This window comes from Alosa pseudoharengus, unplaced genomic scaffold (assembly GCF_046254945.1).
Source record: "Alosa pseudoharengus isolate Yale_2024_CS ecotype anadromous, Long Island Sound unplaced genomic scaffold, YU_APseudo_1.1 YU_APseudo_1.1_scf_1, whole genome shotgun sequence".
In the NCBI taxonomy this organism is placed as follows: domain Eukaryota; kingdom Metazoa; phylum Chordata; class Actinopteri; order Clupeiformes; family Clupeidae; genus Alosa; species Alosa pseudoharengus.
The window spans coordinates 39,888,754-39,909,248 of record NW_027468564.1 but is presented as its reverse complement, the minus strand read 5'-3'; the positions used below and the strand labels follow the sequence as shown (position 1 = coordinate 39,909,248).

At 40.1% G+C, this 20,495-nt stretch overlaps 1 long non-coding RNA gene across 4 annotated transcripts; it reads left to right on the top strand.

Annotated features, from left to right (window-relative positions):
- The first annotated feature begins 8,039 nt into the window (after nt 1-8,039).
- Nucleotides 8,040-10,505, top strand: LOC143127741 (uncharacterized). Of its 4 annotated transcripts, none has more exons than XR_012987699.1 (7): nt 8,040-8,185; nt 9,010-9,101; nt 9,215-9,344; nt 9,459-9,524; nt 9,932-10,021; nt 10,137-10,207; nt 10,334-10,505. It is a non-coding gene; the product is annotated as an uncharacterized LOC143127741 (long non-coding RNA). The 4 variants fall into 4 exon arrangements; XR_012987701.1 differs by lacking the exon at nt 8,040-8,185 and adding an exon at nt 8,222-8,445; XR_012987700.1 differs by lacking the exon at nt 8,040-8,185 and adding an exon at nt 8,222-8,695.
- Nucleotides 10,506-20,495: the final 9,990 nt, after the last annotated feature.

The following is a 20,495-nucleotide window of genomic DNA, read 5'->3' as shown; positions in this document are numbered from 1 at the left end:
TCTATTCTATTCTGTTCTGTTCTATTCTATTCTATTCTATTCTATTCTATTCTATTCTAATCGAACTTTAAATGGGTGAAACCAGAGCCATATAAAGGTACCTTTATATGGCTCTGGGTGAAACCATTGTCAGTGTATTACTGAGTTTATTGATCAGGTGGACAATATGTGCATGTGTACATTCACACACACATACACACACACACACACACACACACACACACACACACACACACAATCTTCAAATTAATCTTAGCATGTCTCAATTAAATACGGTCAAAAATGCCCTCCTCCCCCTCATCTGCCTTTGGTGCTTCCCTGCCTTCTAGCTGCAGTGTATATCCTTAGTGATAAGTAGATGCAGCAGACTGAGTCTTGAAATATCCACAGAATACTCAAGTTGTTTTATCTAATATAAGTTGTGCAGATGTATAGTCCATTTTATACACACCCATTGAACCGACAAAATGTGTAATTAGCCCATATTTTGTGTAGTCATTCTATATCAGAACTGACATACAATCGAAATGCCAATAATAAAACTTCAGAGAGTTACTTTTCATTTGAGACCATGATTATGCTTCTACAGCAAGTTCATATACAGTAGAATATTGGGGTAACCAGGGGCACCGTTGCACAATTCTTTAATCAGCAATCATTCAGATAGGTAGGTAGATAGATAGATAGATAGATAGATAGATAGATAGATAGATAGATAGATAGATAGATACTTTATTGATCCCAAAGGGGAAATTCAAGGACCCAGAAGAGATGCCATGTCTGTTCTGTGTTGCTATTTGCTAGTATGGATCTAAGGCACATTTAGAGAAAGTATTGCATTGCAATATTTGGTGAAGAAAACAGTACAAAAGGTGTTCACTGTAGGTCTATTTCGAGTAGTTGTAGTTCAATGAAATGTGCTTACTTACTGAGGAATGAAAACAATTATTTTTTATTAATTTATAGTTAACAGTTTTTTTCTGATAGAAAAATGAGAAAACAAAGTGAAGAGACATTGCAAAAATGCTCATTTTGAGAATTATATTTTGCATTTTGTTGTCCATTGTGTAATGACTGATTGAAATCACACAGTGATTTGAAAACAGAGAGAGTGAGAGAGTAACTGCATTTTGCGAGCAAAATGTATCATTTGGTGTTAACTGGTGTTAAATGTATCATTGGGTGTTAACTGTTTTGAAAATGTGATGTCAGAGTTGACACAAGCATCAAAGCCATCAAGAAAAACTGTAACATTGTGCAGGATCCCATTTAGAGAGTAATAGCACTGTGTTGGCAACACTGTGTAAAAGAACAGTCATGCTAATAAAATAAATTGTATTGAGTAAAGGTTGCAGGACTGCAGGGACTTCTTGTGCTACAGTATGTTCTGTGGATCTTCTCTTCAACTTTACCCCACTTGCACCAAATAGTCCAATGGCTGAAATGTGGCACATTAAGTCTAAATGGTCCCCAGCACAGCCTGAAGGGTAGATGGTTGTGAGTGGCTCTGCTTTATATGTTGTGCTGTTCAGTAGAAAGTGTGATATGATTATTGTTACTCTGTAGTTTTGTGAGCATGCATGAGGTGTAAAAAATGTTAGAATATTTGAACAATGGGCGTGCTGAATAGACTTGTTTGGGATGAAGATTGTGGTGTGTTGGAAACTGTGGAGTGTGCGTGTGTGCGTGCGTGATGAGAGGGAGACAGACAGAGGACAAAGCCCCTCTGAGGAAAACATATTGACTAATTCATGAGCCTCAAAAAGAGAAAAAGAAGAAGAAGAGGAAGAGGAAGGGAAAGAGGAGGATTAGAAAAAAGAGACACTCCCGGAGTCGGAGATGTGTCAGTGTGTGTGTGTGTGTGTGTTATGTGTGTGTGTGTGTGTGTCAGTGTGTGTGTGTGTGTGTGTGCGTGTGTGTGTGTGTGTCTGTGTGTGTGTGTGTGTATGTGTGTGTGTGTGTGTGTGTGTGTGTGTGTGTGCGTGTGTGTGTGTGTGTGTGCCAGCCAGCCTGATTTCCCCTCATCAGCTTTTATCAGTCCCTCTGCTGTACATGTTTCAGATGAACAGATGAAGGCTGCACAGCTTGTTCTGGAACTCTCCTGCCACCATTTTCTTACTTTATTTTCAGCAAGTCCTCACATCTCCACCTACAGGTAGATGCATGCACATGTTTCAGTTTGGTATTTTCACCCCAAAGTGTTCTGCTGAATATGCTTCAAATGAACAGGGACCAGAGACTATTCTGGAACACTTCTCTATTCCAAAAATATTGTCCCACATACTCCAGTTATTTTTGTCAAAGAGCAAAGCGTCAGCCAGGTGCGTTTAGGAAGGCAAATATCTATAGGAACGTCACCTATTACCTACCGTCCCGTATTTCCAAACTCTTACGTGTATGTGTCACCTAATATTAATTTCTATATAAAACAAGACGGCAGATTCCTAAAGAAATGCAAGCACCCATACCAAATATCTATCCATTTTACAAAACCCTGGCTGGGTGTAATATGACTGACGGTTCCCAACCAAAAGAGATTCGTACTTTAAGGGCTGTATTTTGGGTCACCAGCGCATGGCGTAATACTCGTTATTCACCCGCGGAAAGTTGAATTCGGTATTTTGCACGTTTATTTTTTAAGCATTGCGCCCAGGGGTGTGGCAATTAACAACCTAGGGAGGGGACTCGCGCATTGTCTAAAAATCGATATCATACACCACCTAAACCTGGTCAGAAGTCAATGGCGAGTTGTTCATATGCTATTTTAAGAGCGCATGTCAACAGTCATATTGGCAGGTGCACGCACCATCCTTCTATCATTCATGAACGCACACCAGCGCACGTCCATGCAAAGCATTAAATTGCACGATTACAATGGGAAACATAATTAGAATAAAGATATTACGAAATACTGTACATCTCATGATGAGTAGTTATTCACCATCATTTGCAAATTGGTAATGACGGTTAAAAGTGATTAGGGGAGAGGCGAGAGACACGTATAGAGCACAGCTGAAGACGCACTTTTATGGGGCGCCAAATGTAACATGCCTTATTTCGTGGACAGAATTACTTTCGTGTGACGAAATACATATATTCATTACGAAACCATGTTACATCGTAACGCCTTTTGTCCACGGAATGCACAAATTGGTTTGCATTGTGTCCACGAAACACTGAAGAGAGCACATCATTTCGTGGACGAAATTGACTGGTGGCCTTTTCCTTTCGTGGACATAATGCTGAATGCAGTATTCACTGTCGTAGACGAAATGTTTGGTCAAAAGTAATTCTGTCTACGTAAATACGGAATGCACCTACACGCATCATTCTGTGCATCCTATTTCAATTTCGTCCACAGAAGTATTGTGTTGTGTTACAGAAGGCATTCCGTCCACGCAATAGTAACTTAACAACTTACGAAATGCATTCAGTGACATATGCTTTCATTCTGTGGACGAAATGCATAATAGAATCACGTACAATACATTTCGTGAGTCAGCAGTTTACGAAATGACTTATGTGTCACGATAATTTCATTACGTGGACGATATGCATAACAGAATCACGAAATCAGTTTTGTGACCTGATGCAATACATTTCGTGAGTCAGCAGTTTACGGAATGAATTATGTGTCAGGATAATTTCATTACGTGGACGAAATGCATAACAGAATCACGAAATCAGTTTTGTGACCTGCTGCAATACATTTCGTGAGTCAGCAGTTTACGAAATGAATTATGTGTCAGGATAATTTAATTACGTGGACGAAATGCATAAAAGAATCACGAAATCAGTTTTGTGACCTGCTACAATACATTTCGTGAGTCAGCAGTTTACGGAATGAATTATGTGTCACGATAATTTTATTACGTGGACGAAATGCATAAGAGAATCACGAAATCAGTTTTGTAACCTGCTAAAATACATTTCGTGAGTCAGCAGTTTGCGGAATGTGGAAGCTGCGTGAAATGTATTGCAACTTTTCGCCACAAGGTGGCAGCTTAAGTCCGCTGTAGCATTGCCGGTAAACGGGACAGCTGGCTGCATTCAGAGGCTTTGCAACGGCAGTGTGATTGGCAATCCGCGAACCGGTGCCAGGCCGTGCTGGACCTAGCCTAGGTCCGCGAAAAGCAACTGCATAGGCTTTCTCTGAATTATCTATGGTCTATGATCTTCAAACTATGAGCCTCTTCTACGAGTAGATTGCTGGTCCACTGGACCACGATTTTAGGCTAGATTAGGTCTATGCCCGGTGCTTCTGTCTGTTAATTTTGCGGCACAACTGCTGGAACCGTGGACCGAAAGAAAAAGAAACTAAATGTTTCCCTGATCACTGCATAGGCCTACTTCTTAATTCATTAAGGGCCCGTCCCAATACCTCCCCTACCCCTAGATTTTTGCCCTAACCCTCGTTTTTGCGCGTGCACGTGTAGGGCTAGGGTGTCCCATTACTTTAGGGAGCAAGGGGAAGTGCTATTTTCCCCTTAAAATCAACCCTCAAAACATAGCCAGGACCGATGCAGGCTTAAAACGAAGTGGGAGATGAAATTACCCTGGATACCGTGCGAGCTCAGCGAGCCGGCCACATTTTTCATATATTTTCGCAAATAAGCATATTAAAATTTCGGAATATGTTGGAATATGTTAGCTGGATGCACATCTGATGGACTGTTGAGTTTTGAACACTAATGTTAGAAAATATCTCACGAAGCTATCTGACGATGTTCATGATATCTGCTGAGTGCTTTGAGAGAGTCTGCCCATCAAATAACGTTATATATCTGATCTGGGTAGTTTCGTCAATATTTAAGGTGGGTGTTCTGGCGTTCACATGAACACGAATATCTTTGTTGATTAACTAGACGTAGATAAACCAGCACAGCCCACACAACAACGACCGCTGGAATGGGCATGTTCCTGAATGAAAATAGTAGCAGGCTACTACCGGTAGACACGTCGGCGCTGCGCGTGACGTAGGTGAGCACGTTCGCTACGCTAATTTGCATTTAGGGGTGTCCCAATTCATAGGGAAAGATCTTCACCTCCACTTCCCTTGTCGAGGGGGCTTTAATGTTGAGGGCAATCAAAACCAAGTGGAAGTTTTAAGGGGGGAGAAATGGGACGGGCCCTAAATATAGCCTAGGTGGTAGTGGTAGGCTGTGAGTGCTCATTCAAAGTCTATGCGTGTCTGTGCAAGTTGTAACAAATCGCCCTTATTCAAAAGAACTGATTGCCACTACGCATTTAAGGTTACGGGCGGATCTAACAAGCAGGAAATCATTATAGCTCAATGCAGACGAAGACCATAGTTTATCTTAACTTAAACTGGCAAAGGGCCTTGCCTTCCTCTTAATAAGAGTGTATATTAAAGAAAAAACTATCTTACAGAAAGAAACCCAAACATATGAGATTGATTCACTTTGTATTGTAATGAACGAACTCGCGGCCACTCGGCGCGCAACTGAAGGCCCGACACACAATTAACAACAAAGTTTCACAATGCACGAACAAATACCCCCAAAGTTCAGTGCCCAATAGTCCCGACATCAAGCAGATGATTCAATCAGTCCAAAACACAAACGTGATCCCCGGAATAAGAAAGAGTCGTTGCGCTTACAGTCTGTTGAGAAGTCGTTCCCTAATACGGTTGCGAAACGCAATCTCACCAAAACACGCACGTTAGGAAAAATGCTCCTTTGCTTGCTGTAATCCAATGACTTTGGGAAAAAATGAGTGATCGCAGATAGCGAGAAAAAGTCACGGTTCAGCATGCAAGGCCTCTAACGCGCGCTACTCAATACACCAGCGTCTTCGCACAGGTAACTCTCGGGGGCGAGCGCTCTCCCCGCGCCTCCATAAAACAAAGTGCAATGAAAGTCACTCCTACCCAAAACGCGCGTTCAACGGTCAGCTGACATCAAATTTACATACATGGCATATTAAACAGAGAGAAAATACTAATACATTTTCATACAAACAACCATGTAAAAAGGTGATTTTGGCAAACTTTACAAAGTGAAACTGACAAACTCGTGGGTAGGCTAAGCAACGATATTTAAAACAATCAAGAAGTGGATTCCTGTAATGTTCATGAAAACAGTATAGCGATTGGATAGCCTAATAAATCGCGACTTGTTGTAGGCCTAACAGTAGGCCTAGTTTATATCGTCTCGCTGGAGTGCGCGCATAATAGGCGTAATACCTACTTGCCCGTCCAAATAAAGGGCTTTCCTTTGTTTCACGGAGCTCGAGGCGCGATTGAAGTGGCCACTTCTAAATGGTAGCCTAGGCTACCCACTGATTAATTCATTCCGCAAACTCACGAAATGTATTGTAGCAGGTCACAAAACTGATTTCGTGATTCTGTTATGCATTTCGTCCACATAATGGAATTATCATGACACATAGGCTAATTAATTCTGTAAACTGCTGACTCATGAAATGTATTGCAGCAGGTCACAAAACTGATTTCGTGATTCTGTTATGCATTTCGTCCACATAATGGAATTATCGTGACACATAATTAATTTCGTAAACTGCTGACTCACGAAATGTATTGCAGCAGGTCACAAAACTGATTTTGTGATTCTGTTATGCATTTCGTCCACATAATGGAATTATCGTGACACATAATTCATTTCGTAAACTGCTGACTCACGAAATGTATTGCAGCAGGTCACAAAACTGATTTCGTGATTCTGTTATGCATTTCGTCCACATAATGGAATTATCGTGACACATAATTCATTTCGTAAACTGCTGACTCACGAAATGTATTGCAGCAGGTCACAAAACTGATTTCGTGATTCTGTTATGCATTTCGTCCACGTAATGAAATTATCGTGACACATAATTCATTCTGTAAACTGCTGACTCACGCAATGCAGCAGGTCACAAAACTGATTTCGTGATTCTGTTATGCATTTCGTCCACGTAATGAAATGACCGTGATACAAAATTCATTCCGTAAACTGCTGACTCACGAAATGTATTGCATCAGGTCACAAAACTGATTTCGTGATTCTGTTATGCAATTTCGTCCACGTAATGAAATTATCGTGACACATAAGTCATTTCGTAAACTGCTGACTCACGAAATGTATTGTACGTGATTCTATTATGCATTTCGTCCACAGAATGAAAGCATATGTCACTGAATGCATTTCGTAAGTTGTTAAGTTACTATTGCGTGGACGGAATGCCTTCTGTAACACAACACAATACTTCTGTGGACGAAATTGAAATAGGATGCACAGAATGATGCGTGTAGGTGCATTCCGTATTTACGTAGACAGAATTACTTTTGACCAAACATTTCGTCTACGACAGTGAATACTGCATTCAGCATTATGTCCACGAAAGGAAAAGACCACCAGTCAATTTCGTCCAGGAAATGATGTGCTCTCTTCAGTGTTTCGTGGACACAATGCAAACCAATTTGTGCATTCCGTGGACAAAAGGCGTTACGATGTAACATGGTTTCGTAATGAATATATGTATTTCGTCACACGAAAGTCATTCTGTCCACGAAATAAGGCATGTTACATTTGGCGCCCCATACTGTCACGAGATATAAGCAACTCCTCTGCAGGATAAATGTTGTTTTATTCAGTCATTTGAGAAACATTAGGGTAAGTGTTGCTTTTTCCAGCCTATGTTTTCGATGGTAACCCATTGTCAGTCAATAGTGAAAGTAACTGCATATAACTGTCTTGTCGTTGACTGACTCCTTGGTGAAGTTAGTTTCACTTTGCCAATGAGTTCAAATAATAGACGAGTGCAAATGTGTGAAGGCTATGCTAGGTTTTAGTAAAGCATGGTTTAAGAATGACTATTCCATACGGTCTCGCAAGCAGCCTTCTTCAAATGCGCCGTTGAATGCCAAAATACCGACCCACACAGCAGTAGACTCCTAGGCGGATCCGCCTTCAAGTCGCCAAACCCGCGTGACTGTCGCATTCGTTTTGGTGCCGCACAGAGGATCAGCTCCGCCTCCAGGCGGCTCCGTAAATTCTACTGTCAAACAGCGGGTCCTGAGTGGACCCATGTCGAATCCGCGGGCGCGGACGCGCCTGTACTGTAACGGTTGAACATGACTGTACACCAAGAGCCGAGAAGAGTCATAGACCTACTCTAGTGGATATTTTCTTTGCTGGGACACGGTTGCGCTGAACCCTCTCGAGTAAGTGATATTTATTAATATATTGCGACATTCACAATAGCTAAACATTGGCCTTTGTGGTTTTATACTTAAAACTTACTTATCATGTTTATTGATTATAATGACGTTGTTTGATATTAGGACTAACGTTAACGTTAGTGCAGACGTTTGTAATTTTGAGCAACAGGCTAAGTTAACGTTATTGTTAGCTGTGATGCTCATATGAGTCTGTAGCCTATTTGATTTAAAATGGGTTAGCAATTTCGGCAGAATATGTTATGGTAGTGTGATTTAAAAAACACACATTGTTATTTAACGTTAGTCTGGTCTTGTCTGTTTTAATGTGTTGCTGTTGTCCATAGTCCATAGTGCTACTATGCTAGCGGCATACAGCTGCTAGCTAGCATGATGCTAGGCGCAATTGCATAAGTTATTGCTAATGTCTATTATACATATATATGTTTGAGATCACGTTTGCGATGCAATCCTTGATTAAGCTGATACATTGGCACTGGTATTTCAGTCAATGAAGTCAGTGAAGCACTCGTCTGCTATGAAAGCTACCTAGCTACAACTTTAGCATGTTGACTCACTGATAATGGTTTAGCCCTAGCTGCTAGCTTCTAGCTAGCTGTGCATTAACGTTTGCATTTTGCCAAGTTTGGTCTCATACGTAACTTTAGTGTCCTTCTGCCATCTTTGTAATGAAAGCCTCGGCATTTTAATCACTGTTTAAGTCGGTTCAGACAACTAATGGGTATTGACGTCTGTTTGTGATTTATTATGCTAACGTAACTTAACTGTATGGAACTTGGTCCCCATCTTCTATTTTGTTTGTTCTGCAGCGTCAACTTTTATCGGCTGGATTCTACCATCTAACGTTACGAGTACCTCTGTTGGGTTCGCTTGATGAAGATACTTTCTGGGTTGTTAAAATGTAATGTGAACACATTCCCGTAGCATTCCAAAATAGACCAGAGATGCTTGTACTATATGTATATTTGGAAATTTTGGGATTGCAATAACCATAATGATATGGTTATTTAACAGCCATCGTTTCGGGGACTCTGATGAGAGTGAAGAAGAGCCAGTAAATGGTGACTTTGCATCTCTGAGGTACCTTCCAACTCGCCTGGTATATCAGTTGAAGCCTCAAACCTAAGCCAATTGCACTGGCAAAGTAAGTAATAATCTCTTAACATTGAAATAACTAAATCATAATATTAATATTAGAGATATGGTTAACATTCTTAGTGCTAAAGACATTCCCCTCTCCTTGTATCTATTCCTCCAGCTCCACCATCTTGCCGAGTGCCAGGCAGCAGAGTCACTACCCCTCAACCTGGAGAAAACTGTTAAGGTAAAGACTGATCTCTGAAATAAAATTGAATACAGTGGCCCCATCTATATTAACACAGCAGTAGTCACTCTATTTCAAATCAACAGATTGCATCTGCATTACCATCTCAGATTTTCTGCATACTTCATACATTACATAAATCTCAGCCAAATATTTTGTCAGTTAAAACATCTGCATTCATGCAATATTGCCTGAAAAGTTCATTCATTATTATCAGATTGTATTGAAACACATTGATTTCAATGTAAATCCATTCATGGAGTTGATATAGATAGTGCATACCAAAATGTTGAAACATACAAATTCATGTCCAGTATGACCAGAGATTTGTTTTTGTTTGCCATTGTTTGGCCCTGTAGCTCTCAGCCTACCATGGTTAACAGATCACAACCATTTCTCTCCCTTAGCACCTCACCATGGGGCAGGACCACAACACTCTTCACCACCTCAACTCCCTGCACCTGCACCCGCATTTAACATACGGAGAGTTACTCAAGGTAGGGACTGATCTCTGAAATATTAGTGAATAGAAAGGCCCCATGTGTATTATCAATGATGACTACCATTTAATACATTTTTTCCCCCTCTCGCACACCGCCCACTATGGGCCAGGAATGGCAGTCCCTCCTCAACTCCCTCCACCCCCACACCAGCCCTCAACGTGCAGCGAACAGAGGAGCTTTGTAAGTCATGTTTCTTTTTAAATTTAATCTCCTTAATACCTAGCTCATATATTGTATTGTGTAAGCATACTTGGCTTTGGATGCTACATACCATAAACATAAACATATCTGTCTGTTTGATTACAGGTGCTGTGAGGAAAAACATGGTGACACGGTCAGCCACGGACGCTGAGGTCACCAAGCACGCAATTAGGTGTTTCAACTGGCGGTGGATCGGGCAACGAGGAGACGTGTTCCGCCTCCATCCACACAAATGGAGTAATAGGAGAAATAAGCATTAAACAATCTTTTTATTGAACTTCTTGTCATTCACCAGTTATTCATTTTCTGATATTTTAGATGTGCATAGCACAGCATTTCATTGAAGTTGTAGCCTATTAGATAAAGTATTTCATGTCTGCACTGACCTAGGCTGATAAAGCACTAAATTAGGTTTTGACCTCAAAATTCATGTAGAGTAGCCTAGGCAACGTAGGCTACTTAACAAAAACAGAATAGCTTATAACCTGTAACTTTCCATAAATGTCCATTTTATATTTCCATTGAGTAGTGATCACGTTTGTACAGTAAATTGATGTCTTGACTTAAACCTTTTCTGTTAGGTTTATTGACAGTATTGTTAAGTTAAAAATACGAGGTGATGCTAATCGTAGGCCTATCTTGCTGTAGTAGCCTAGGCTAGGCCTAGTGATAGTTTTACTTTTATCCTATAGTTTATCCTATTTAATCCTACAGCAAGAACAGAAGGAATTTTGAAAATGAGATAAACGGGTCCGAAACGGACCCGGGCCAGATGAGCCTTTATGAGTCCGTTGCGGGTCCGCGGCGGATTTGCGGGTCCCAAACGGACCCGCCGCGGAGGTAAGGTTTTAATCGCGGATGCGGGGCGGAATCAGCGCGGAGCCACGGCGGGTCCGCGATCCGCCTTCGTAGCGGATCCGTTCCTGAGAGCATCTGGACTCCGATACGGGTCCGTTTCGCGGGTCCGTTCCGGAGGCCGTCATACATCCGCGGCGGATCAGCCGCGGAGTCCTTTTGCTGTGTGGGGATGCATTTATTTGACATATCGCGTGTTGCGCCGTTAAAGGGAATGACAGATGTCATTCTCATTGGTTTAAAATGATGTTACGCCCCAAACACACCCATATGACTCATTAAAAGACCTAGGAACACCTTGTTACGCCATGCGCTCCACTTTTGAGAACGAAACCCCTCCCAATGTGAACTGGACATCCTACTAAATTTGAATAGACTTTTGACGAGTGACGATGCACTTTAGAATGTCATGATAGGGCTGTCGTGGCAGATATTCAGACTCGGGCCAGAAATTAAGTCCAAACATCTTGCCCACAACGTAACAAAAATACACCATTATAAGTGCTGAAGTCAAAAACTTGTCCCAAAAAGAAGGCGCAAAAGTCCGGCAGAGTTCCGTGCAAAAATTCCTTTAATGACTACATAGCGCAAAGCCTGAGTGGATCGCACGATCGCACTCCCGAACAAAGGTAGAACTCTCTTACTTATACCCCTCCAAAATGCTGACACAACACTACCCCGAACGAACTTTTCACCTTAAGTTTATGGAAAGTTCAGGGGTGTACAGTATAGAGTGATCACAGGTCATACATTGTGCATGGGTTAAATATCGTTCGCCCCCTGCACTCTCCTACTGGTTGTTATGAGTAGAGCTCGCCCTGTGTAAGCGTTATCTTGCAGCCTCAAGGCCGACTCAAAAGGCCTAGGCTAAGGCAGCATGAGACACAGTGCAACAAAATGAGACACAGGGCAGCAAACAGAGACATAGGGATACAGAGCGCACGTAGGGGGAATTCTGGTAGAATAGCTTCAGTATGTTAATAGTATTAGTTAAACTTGTTATTTAAAATGTTATAAGAGTATTATGGTTAGGAATAACTTCAGTGTATTACTTGATTATGATTAAGGTTATATGAATACATGCTTTACAGTTTCAAACTCGTTCTCTCATCATGATGTTTACAACCCATAGGATAATTTTATACAACATTCCCTCCTTTGAGACTTGCATAGTCTCACAAACTAAAAAATTATCCTTCCTTTCTGATTCTTAATTCTTATACTGGCTACTGTCTCTGACTTTGTACACTTGAAGAGTATCAAAAATGGGTAGAGGTAAGAAGGAATATCACCATTAACATGTCAATGAACATGCATTTCCGTGTCGTATTTTCGCTTTTGACTAAGCCATCATGGTATACACACAACATATGGTTTTGATGTTATACACCCACAAGATAATGCAGTACTAGTACACACACTTTTCATACACACTGATTGTATCTTTTCGTTTAACACAAAAGAGTTATGGATAGTTTTGAACATATGTACAATAGGTAATTAAAAACAACATACTGACTACTTAATATAGTATCACACTCATGATTTGCTTGTTGAAGGTAAAAAGCCATTTGTTGATGGTCTTCACCAGCACGGTTAAATCTATAAGCTGCAAAGTCACATTGCATAGTTGGTCGTTGAGTTGTTGGTTCTCCTACTGATCTTGTTGCTGGTACCTTGTGTTCATTTCATGGTTCTTTTGGTGTGGGCCCTGCTTATGCTACAGGCATTAATGTGGTCATGAATGGGATCTTTGTTACTTCTATAATGGCATTTTCTCTTTCTTTGGTATTATGCTCTTTGTTTCTTCCTTGATGGTTTTATCTTAGAGTAGAAGATCAGAAACTGGTGTTACCGTCCCTAGATGTGTACAATGCGGTGTATGAATCTTCCTCATCTGAGCCGTTTGTTGGATTTAGGTGATTGTGTTCTCATGTCAATCGCGTTTCTTTGGCTTTAATTCAGAATTCCCTATTGGCCTTTCATGCTATCGCATATCCCAGTCCAGCGCAATCTTGTTCTAGGACTGGGGCTGGACCTGGAACAGGTATTAAACTTGGAGCAGGGTATGGACTTGGGGTGGTAATGGGTTTGTAGTAGGGAATGGGCTAGGAGTAGGGAATGGGCTAGGAACAGGGAATGGGCTAGGAGTAGGGAATGGGCTTGGGTATGTTAATGGGTTTGGGGTAGGGAATGGGCTAGGAGTAGGGAATGGGCTTGGGTATGTTAATGGGTTTGGGGTAGGGAATGGGCTTGGGGCGTGGCCTGGAGATGGAAGTGAAGTTGAAATCCTCTGGCCTGGAACTGGTGTCATTTGGGTGTAAAGGTTTTTTTGTTGAGATCATCTGGTTGCAGGGTTCTGGTCGTAGTTTGAAGTCATCTGGCTGTGGACATTGTGTGACATTGCCACTGGAGTAGATGACTGTAGCCGCATTGAGCTGAAAGCAACAGTTACAGGTGGACTCCCCCAGACTCTCAAATTCTCACACCTCGCTCAAGCAATGTAGCGCTCCTGGTCAGATTTATAGAGAGAGCAGAATAGAACAAAAAGAAACAGCACACAACCCATACAGCCACACAAATCCTAAACCATTTGGGAACTTGGAAGATTTTCAGATGAAGAAATTCATACAATCAGTTAGATTTAGCCCATAAGTCCTTCTTTAAGTCAGTCGTTATCAAGTCTGTAAAGCAATTTAACCAAAGTTAGTTAGATTATGTTAGATTATATGACACACAGATTAATATTTAGATTAATATTTAGATTAATAGTTAGTAATAGTAGTTAGTTAATAGTTAGTAATGGTTAATAACAGTAATATTTCGTAGCAATCAATGTCTACATACTGTTATTCAAATTTCCTATCCCTCCCTCCTTTTGACATTTTTCAATGTCAACAAAAAGTGGGATAGGTCTCGTATTCTCCTGGTTGTCAGTCTGATTAAGACCCCAGGTACGTCGCTCCATTCACACATTGCATGCACACTCACTCTTACATCTTTCACTCACCTGTCACTCACTCAAGCCTCATTCTGAATCAGTAACAGCTAATCTGCCCCACCCTGTTGCGTCCAACAGTTCCAGTAGGATGGCAAGGTTTTATGCTATTAGTTATTCTGAAATATTGTTGCTTTGGGTCTTCACTCCCTACTACCCACATCCTTATTTCTCATGTTGACCGTCAATCAATACTAAGCGATCACAATCATCCTACCAACTTTTCACGCATTTCCACCTTCCTTGTAACTAATTAATTATTTCACAGAGTTATCATTTTGTAAATAGTTTATGTTTTTTGATTATTATAAAGCGATTATTTATGATTTTAGATTTATTTCGATTTTTTGGTTTATTCTGTTACTTTTAATTTAAATTTCAATTTAATTTCACTTATAGAGCGCCACAACATTACACATGTCTCATAGCACTATAGTGTTTTAATGCTTATCAAATTTATTCTGTTAAAATTTTCTTTGTCTGTTCATTCAGCATATGACATTTATCATATCATAGTTAAAAATAATGAAAGTTTTGTTTTTATAAGGCAACTGTTACACTATTATTGTTTGTAGTTTTTCCTACTGTATATAGATTGTCATAAGCCATACTCTCACTCTTTATGAGATTTGGGAAGCACAGCAAAGTGTCCATTATTACCTACTGCTCTTAATACCATCACTCCTTAATCAGTTATTAGATCAATATTGAAGAATACTTAGTTCTTCTGGCCTTTCCTTGCCCTTTCAGTTTCCCTAATCATCAATGTGTGTTGACCATGTGTATTATTCTAAGCCCTAGTAGAGCATCTTCTTCAATGACACATCAGATTGAACCCTTTCTTGGGGATTACTGGCTATGGATTCATATCCATGGCATCCTAAAGCCATGAATGCAAATTTAGACTGATTCTGGACTGGCCTGGCAACCAGAACCATGGATTAAAAATGATTAGAATTTTGAGCCAGAGCATCCTTAAAGACTCCTGGCTTACATTTCAATCCTCAGTATCCTTGAAGAACATGCCGTCAATCGTTCTGTCCCTTCTTAAGGTGTGGTGGGGGTTAGTACATGTGTGTCGTCTTTTAGTTGTGACTTGAATATTGGTGGATGTCCAACTGAAGTGTACCTCTGGTCCGATCCAGCCCTGACAACCACTCTGGAGATTGATGAGATCCCACACCATGCTCATTCCTTTTCATCAACGATCATACTGTCTCTTTAATTGTTGCCACATCGAGACTTGTTGCATTGGTATTTGCTGCATCTTGGTTGACAGTTGACATTTGTTGATCAAGTGGGGACCTCATAGTCCCTCTCCCACTCATGTTCTGATGAGTATGATTTTTTTTTTTATTATTTTTTTTTTTTTTGAATGTCATAAAGACAGTTCCAGCCATAGTTGGTGTATTTTTGGTAGTCTCTTATTTCACTTGCGGAGGCTGTTTGCCTTTTTGTGTTCTTTCACTCCTTTTTCCAAAATGAGGCTCGGTTGAAAAGGAGTCAGGCCCAGTGAGCAGTATCAGGAGAATGCAAATGCTCCTCCCTCTTGCTGTGGTCCACTCCTTTTGTCGAGGTGGGACTTGTGGCTCCTCCCCCTTGAGTCTGGCAGCAGTGGCTAACCGTCTCTGAAACAGTCTTAGCATTGGTATCACATGGGTAGACGTTGGTGTGGGTGACATATCGGTTGGCTGTAATCAGGGCCTGGGTCTCGGATTCAGAGGGCACACAGCCTGTAGACAGACTCAAAACTGTGTTTAGTCAGTGGTTAGTTTCTAATCTTTCCCTGCTTCTGTACCCTGCCTTATCTAAAACATTAACTCTATTTGTTTCAAAGAATACCCTGGTTTTCATATCATTCCCCAAATTATGATGGTATCTCAGAACAGACACTACACTGTGCAGTTAGTCAATTTGTTATTTCAATTTAGATTTTTATCCTAATAACAACTTAATCAAAGTATTTTTCGAAATTTCCTTTCTCTACTCTTTTTTTTTTCTTAGATTTATCAATTCAGTACATTCCTTTCACTGTGGTAACTATTTTAAGGATAACCTTTTAAAACATTTTTATTTTATTGTATATAATCTTAGTTCTTCAGTTAAATTGTATTCAACATTACAATTAAACTCACTTTAAGTTCAGAAGATGGATGGCATAATTGTGGCAAACGACTGTGATTCCCAATATTGACCGGAACAATTGAGACTATGATTTTTTCTAGAATGCAATATTCATTTTTATGTTCTTTTCTGTTATACTATCCTTTCCTTTCTATCAAGTTAACTGAAACTGGTGACTAAACACAATAATTGGTCAAAAGTTCCAATTCCATTTTCTCAATTCAGTGTCCATCCGCACATGAGTCATGCTTCCACCTCAACCCGGGTACACCCGCTTATACACTTGGACACAGCACAAATTCTGTCCAAGGCACTGGGCTTAACTTTTGCTGTACAGTCTTTTCCCGGTTTCCTTGAGGGGGAGTCAGGGCTCAGTGGCGGAGACCTCTCAATAACAATCAGAAGTTAGATAAACTCACTTTCTCAGACACACAGAAACATTTACTTGCCCTCGGTTTGCATGCACTTACATTGGTTAGTATGAGATATTACATCAACCTTTTCCAAAAATGTTTTATATCACTCACGTTTCTAAGTTATCTCTCCAGCCAAAATGTTCTCTTTTCCATCAATTGCTTTTTCTTTTGATTTTACGCTGCACTAACCAATGACAGTACCACAACACACCAGGCAGGCTATTACTTTGTTTCAAAAAACATAACCAACAAAAAATAACCAACGAAAATACAAACTAAACTCAACAATAACTCATAACAACATATGCTCAGCAACACTAGTAATTGTAGCATACATTTTTCTAATTTCAAATGACTGAAATTAGTAAAAGCAATTACAGTAAGGTGCAGTAATACCACATCTGATTCACCTTTATTTCACCAATTATTCCCCGCACCAATGCCCTTCAATACCAACACAAATACCTTCTTATCCTTTAGCTTACTATGAGGTGTGCCATTTCCAGCCTCTCCACCCGTGCGCGCCTCGAGTGGATAGCAATTACTATTGCAAACCTGTCCTCATGTGAAACATAAAATTTACTGAGCGACTAGGGCAATTTTTACCTGCCGGCAGCTATCCCACGACAACATCAATGTCTATGAGCAGCCCACCGCAGTACTCAGCGTGACTTCTCTCATGCGACCCTTATGTCACTGAAACGTTAGTCCGCGATTAAGATTCTATCAAGCGACAATCCCGAAATCCGACATCTTTGTCGTGCGGAATTCATCGCGATTATATCTTTTTAGGTTCTGAACTATAGCTCTCACCCGACCCATTATTCGTCAAGAGCTAATAGCAGAGGCGTCCCGTCTCACAAAAGCCCTTTAATCTTACACTTCATTTGCAATGATCAGGGATATAATTAGATTTGTGTCAATTAGTGAACTAACTTACAGCTACAAAAGCGAATTAACAGCTGGTATTCAAGCACAGCAGTAGCTAACATTTATGCAAGACACAATTAAACACACAAATAAGCTTTTTCTAATAGGCTATTCATCCATATTTACTCTCAGATGTTAGGCTCAGCTTTGTTTCATTTTCTTAAACTTTTGCTTTTTTTTTTTTTTTTTTTTTTTTACATTCTTTTCAAATATCTATCCAATTGGTATGGTATAAAAATGGTGCGGCTCCTTTAAGGCTCAGTATATAGGGAGGGGGCAATAAGCACAAAGAGATTTAAAAAAAAAAAAAAAAAACTTATTGAACGGAACAAATTGTATGACTATGGTTCACCTATTTCATGGGGAAAGATGAGACAAACATCTTTTAAGCTATTCAAATGTAATTCAGGACATACAAAGGGATTGCAGAAGACTGAAAGACCTATTTATATCTTTTGTCATGCATTTTCAGTCGACAGGAAAGTTTATGGTTTATGAGAATGCGCACACCCGATGTCGCCCACACGCTCTCAAAACTGATCCTTGCTAATTATTTACGCCTTAATTTCTAATGGTATATACATCAATCAACCTTTTGATAACCTATGCCGCCACTTCCAAACAGTTTCAGTCATTTCTAACCATATATATTTTTTTTTTTTTCACTGAGCTCAGGCACTTTTCTGTCCGGGATATTCAAGGTCATCGTCTGATAAGCACAAAAACTGTGATCTGATGCCAAACAGCACTCCTAGTAATTTCTCATTCATAGCCTACTACTGCACAATACGGTTGTTAGTTTACAAAACATAAGCACACACATGCGGGGTTATTACACATATATTTTGCACCAAACTCTGCCAGCGACTCTTTTCAATACTCTTAATTTTATGTTTAACAATTTAACTAGGTTCTTTTGGAGGAGAGACAATTTCTTACCGTCAACCTGGGTGGAGTCCTGCACTCCAACACACTCAACAAAATCACAGAAAACAAAACGCTCTACTTCGTATTCAATTTTGGTGTCTTGTAGTGCAGGCTGGTCCCCCCAAGCTTCGGGTGTCTCGTTATCTCTCCTGGCTAGGCTCGCCAAATGTCGTGGCAGATATTCAGACTCGGGCCAGAAATTAAGTCCAAACATCTTGCCCACAACGTAACAAAAATACACCATTATAAGTGCTGAAGTCAAAAACTTGTCCCAAAAAGAAGGCGCAAAAGTCCGGCAGAGTTCCGTGCAAAAATTCCTTTAATGACTACATAGCGCAAAGCCTGAGTGGATCGCACGATCGCACTCCCGAACAAAGGTAGAACTCTCTTACTTATACCCCTCCAAAATGCTGACACAACACTACCCCGAACGAACTTTTCACCTTAAGTTTATGGAAAGTTCAGGGGTGTACAGTATAGAGTGATCACAGGTCATACATTGTGCATGGGTTAAATATCGTTCGCCCCCTGTATGGTATAAAATTCTCGCCAAAAGTGTTCTGTACCTGTACCAAAGTTTTGTGCTTGTAAGAATATTTTGTGCTCGTAAAAATGATTTGTGTACATGTAAAAATAATTTGTATCTGTAAAAATATTTTGTGCATGTAAAAATGGTTTGTACATCTTCAAATCCGTTTTCTCACTGTGTAGAATTTTTTTTTGTGAATTTGCGAACGATATTTGTACGCTCGGATTTTCCTTTTGCAAGTGCGCATCTGTTTTCTACAGACATGAAACAGATCTACGGGTACGAAACGAATGTACAAGTACAAAACTTTTTTACAAATTTTCCCAAAACAGCCAATCACAGCACTGCTTACTGAACGGCCAGTCAGCCGATCAGCTTGTTTCTTTAATTCTGAAACGCTGGACATAGAAAATACAGCTCTTGGTACATCCATGTAAACACCACAGTTCAGAAGAGGTGAAACACTTAAAAAAGAAGAGCTATCTTAGCTAACAAGCAAACAGCTCAACTTAACTCTATTCCTTCCCTACTATGAATCTAATATCATTAACTAGAACTAATAAAATTCGGATCATTAGTATTATTATTAATGATATAATTGTTCTGTATAGTTATTGTGTTAGTGTTTTCCGACTAGTCATTCCTCCCTTTGTATTTCCCACATATGTGCTGTGCTTTCACGTAACGTTAGCAGAGACGGTTGATAGTATCTTTGACGTTAGCTTAGCCCAGCCAATACTAGCCCAGTTAGCTGCCATTACCTATTGTTACCTACTAATTACCTATCCAGTGCTCGCGTTTTAAACTATACTGTTTATTAGTTCTAGTTAATGATATTAGATTCATAGTAGGGAAGGAATAGAGTTAAGTTGAGCTGTTTGCTTGTTAGCTAAGTTAGCTTGTTACCTAAGCTAGCTAGAACATAACAGTTACTGCTACATGACCAAAAAAGTTCAGGGTGGCTTTAGGCTGACTCCCTTCCCTCCCTCCCTTTGTATTTCCCATGTTATATGTGCGGTGCTTTCACGTAACGTTAGCAGAGACAGTTGATAAAAGCAGTATCTTTGACGTTAGCTTAGCCCAGCCAATACTTGTTTCACCTCTTCTGACTGTAGCGTTTACATGGATGTACCCAGAGATGTCCAGCGTTTCAGAATTAAAGAAGTGAGCTGATCGGCTGACTGGCCGTTCAGTAAGCAGTGCTGTGATTGGCTGTTTTGGGAAAATTTGTAAAAAAGTTTTGTACTTGTAAATTCGTTTCGTACCTGTAGATCTGTTTCATGTCTGTAGAAAACAGATGCGCACCTGCAAATGGAAAATCTGTGTGTGCAAAAATCGTTCGCAAATTCACAAACATTTTTTCTACACAGTGACAAAACGGATTTGAAGATGTACAAACCATTTTTGCATGCACAAAATATTTTTACAGATACAAATTATTTTTACATGTACACAAATATTTTTTACGAGCACAAAATATTCTTACAA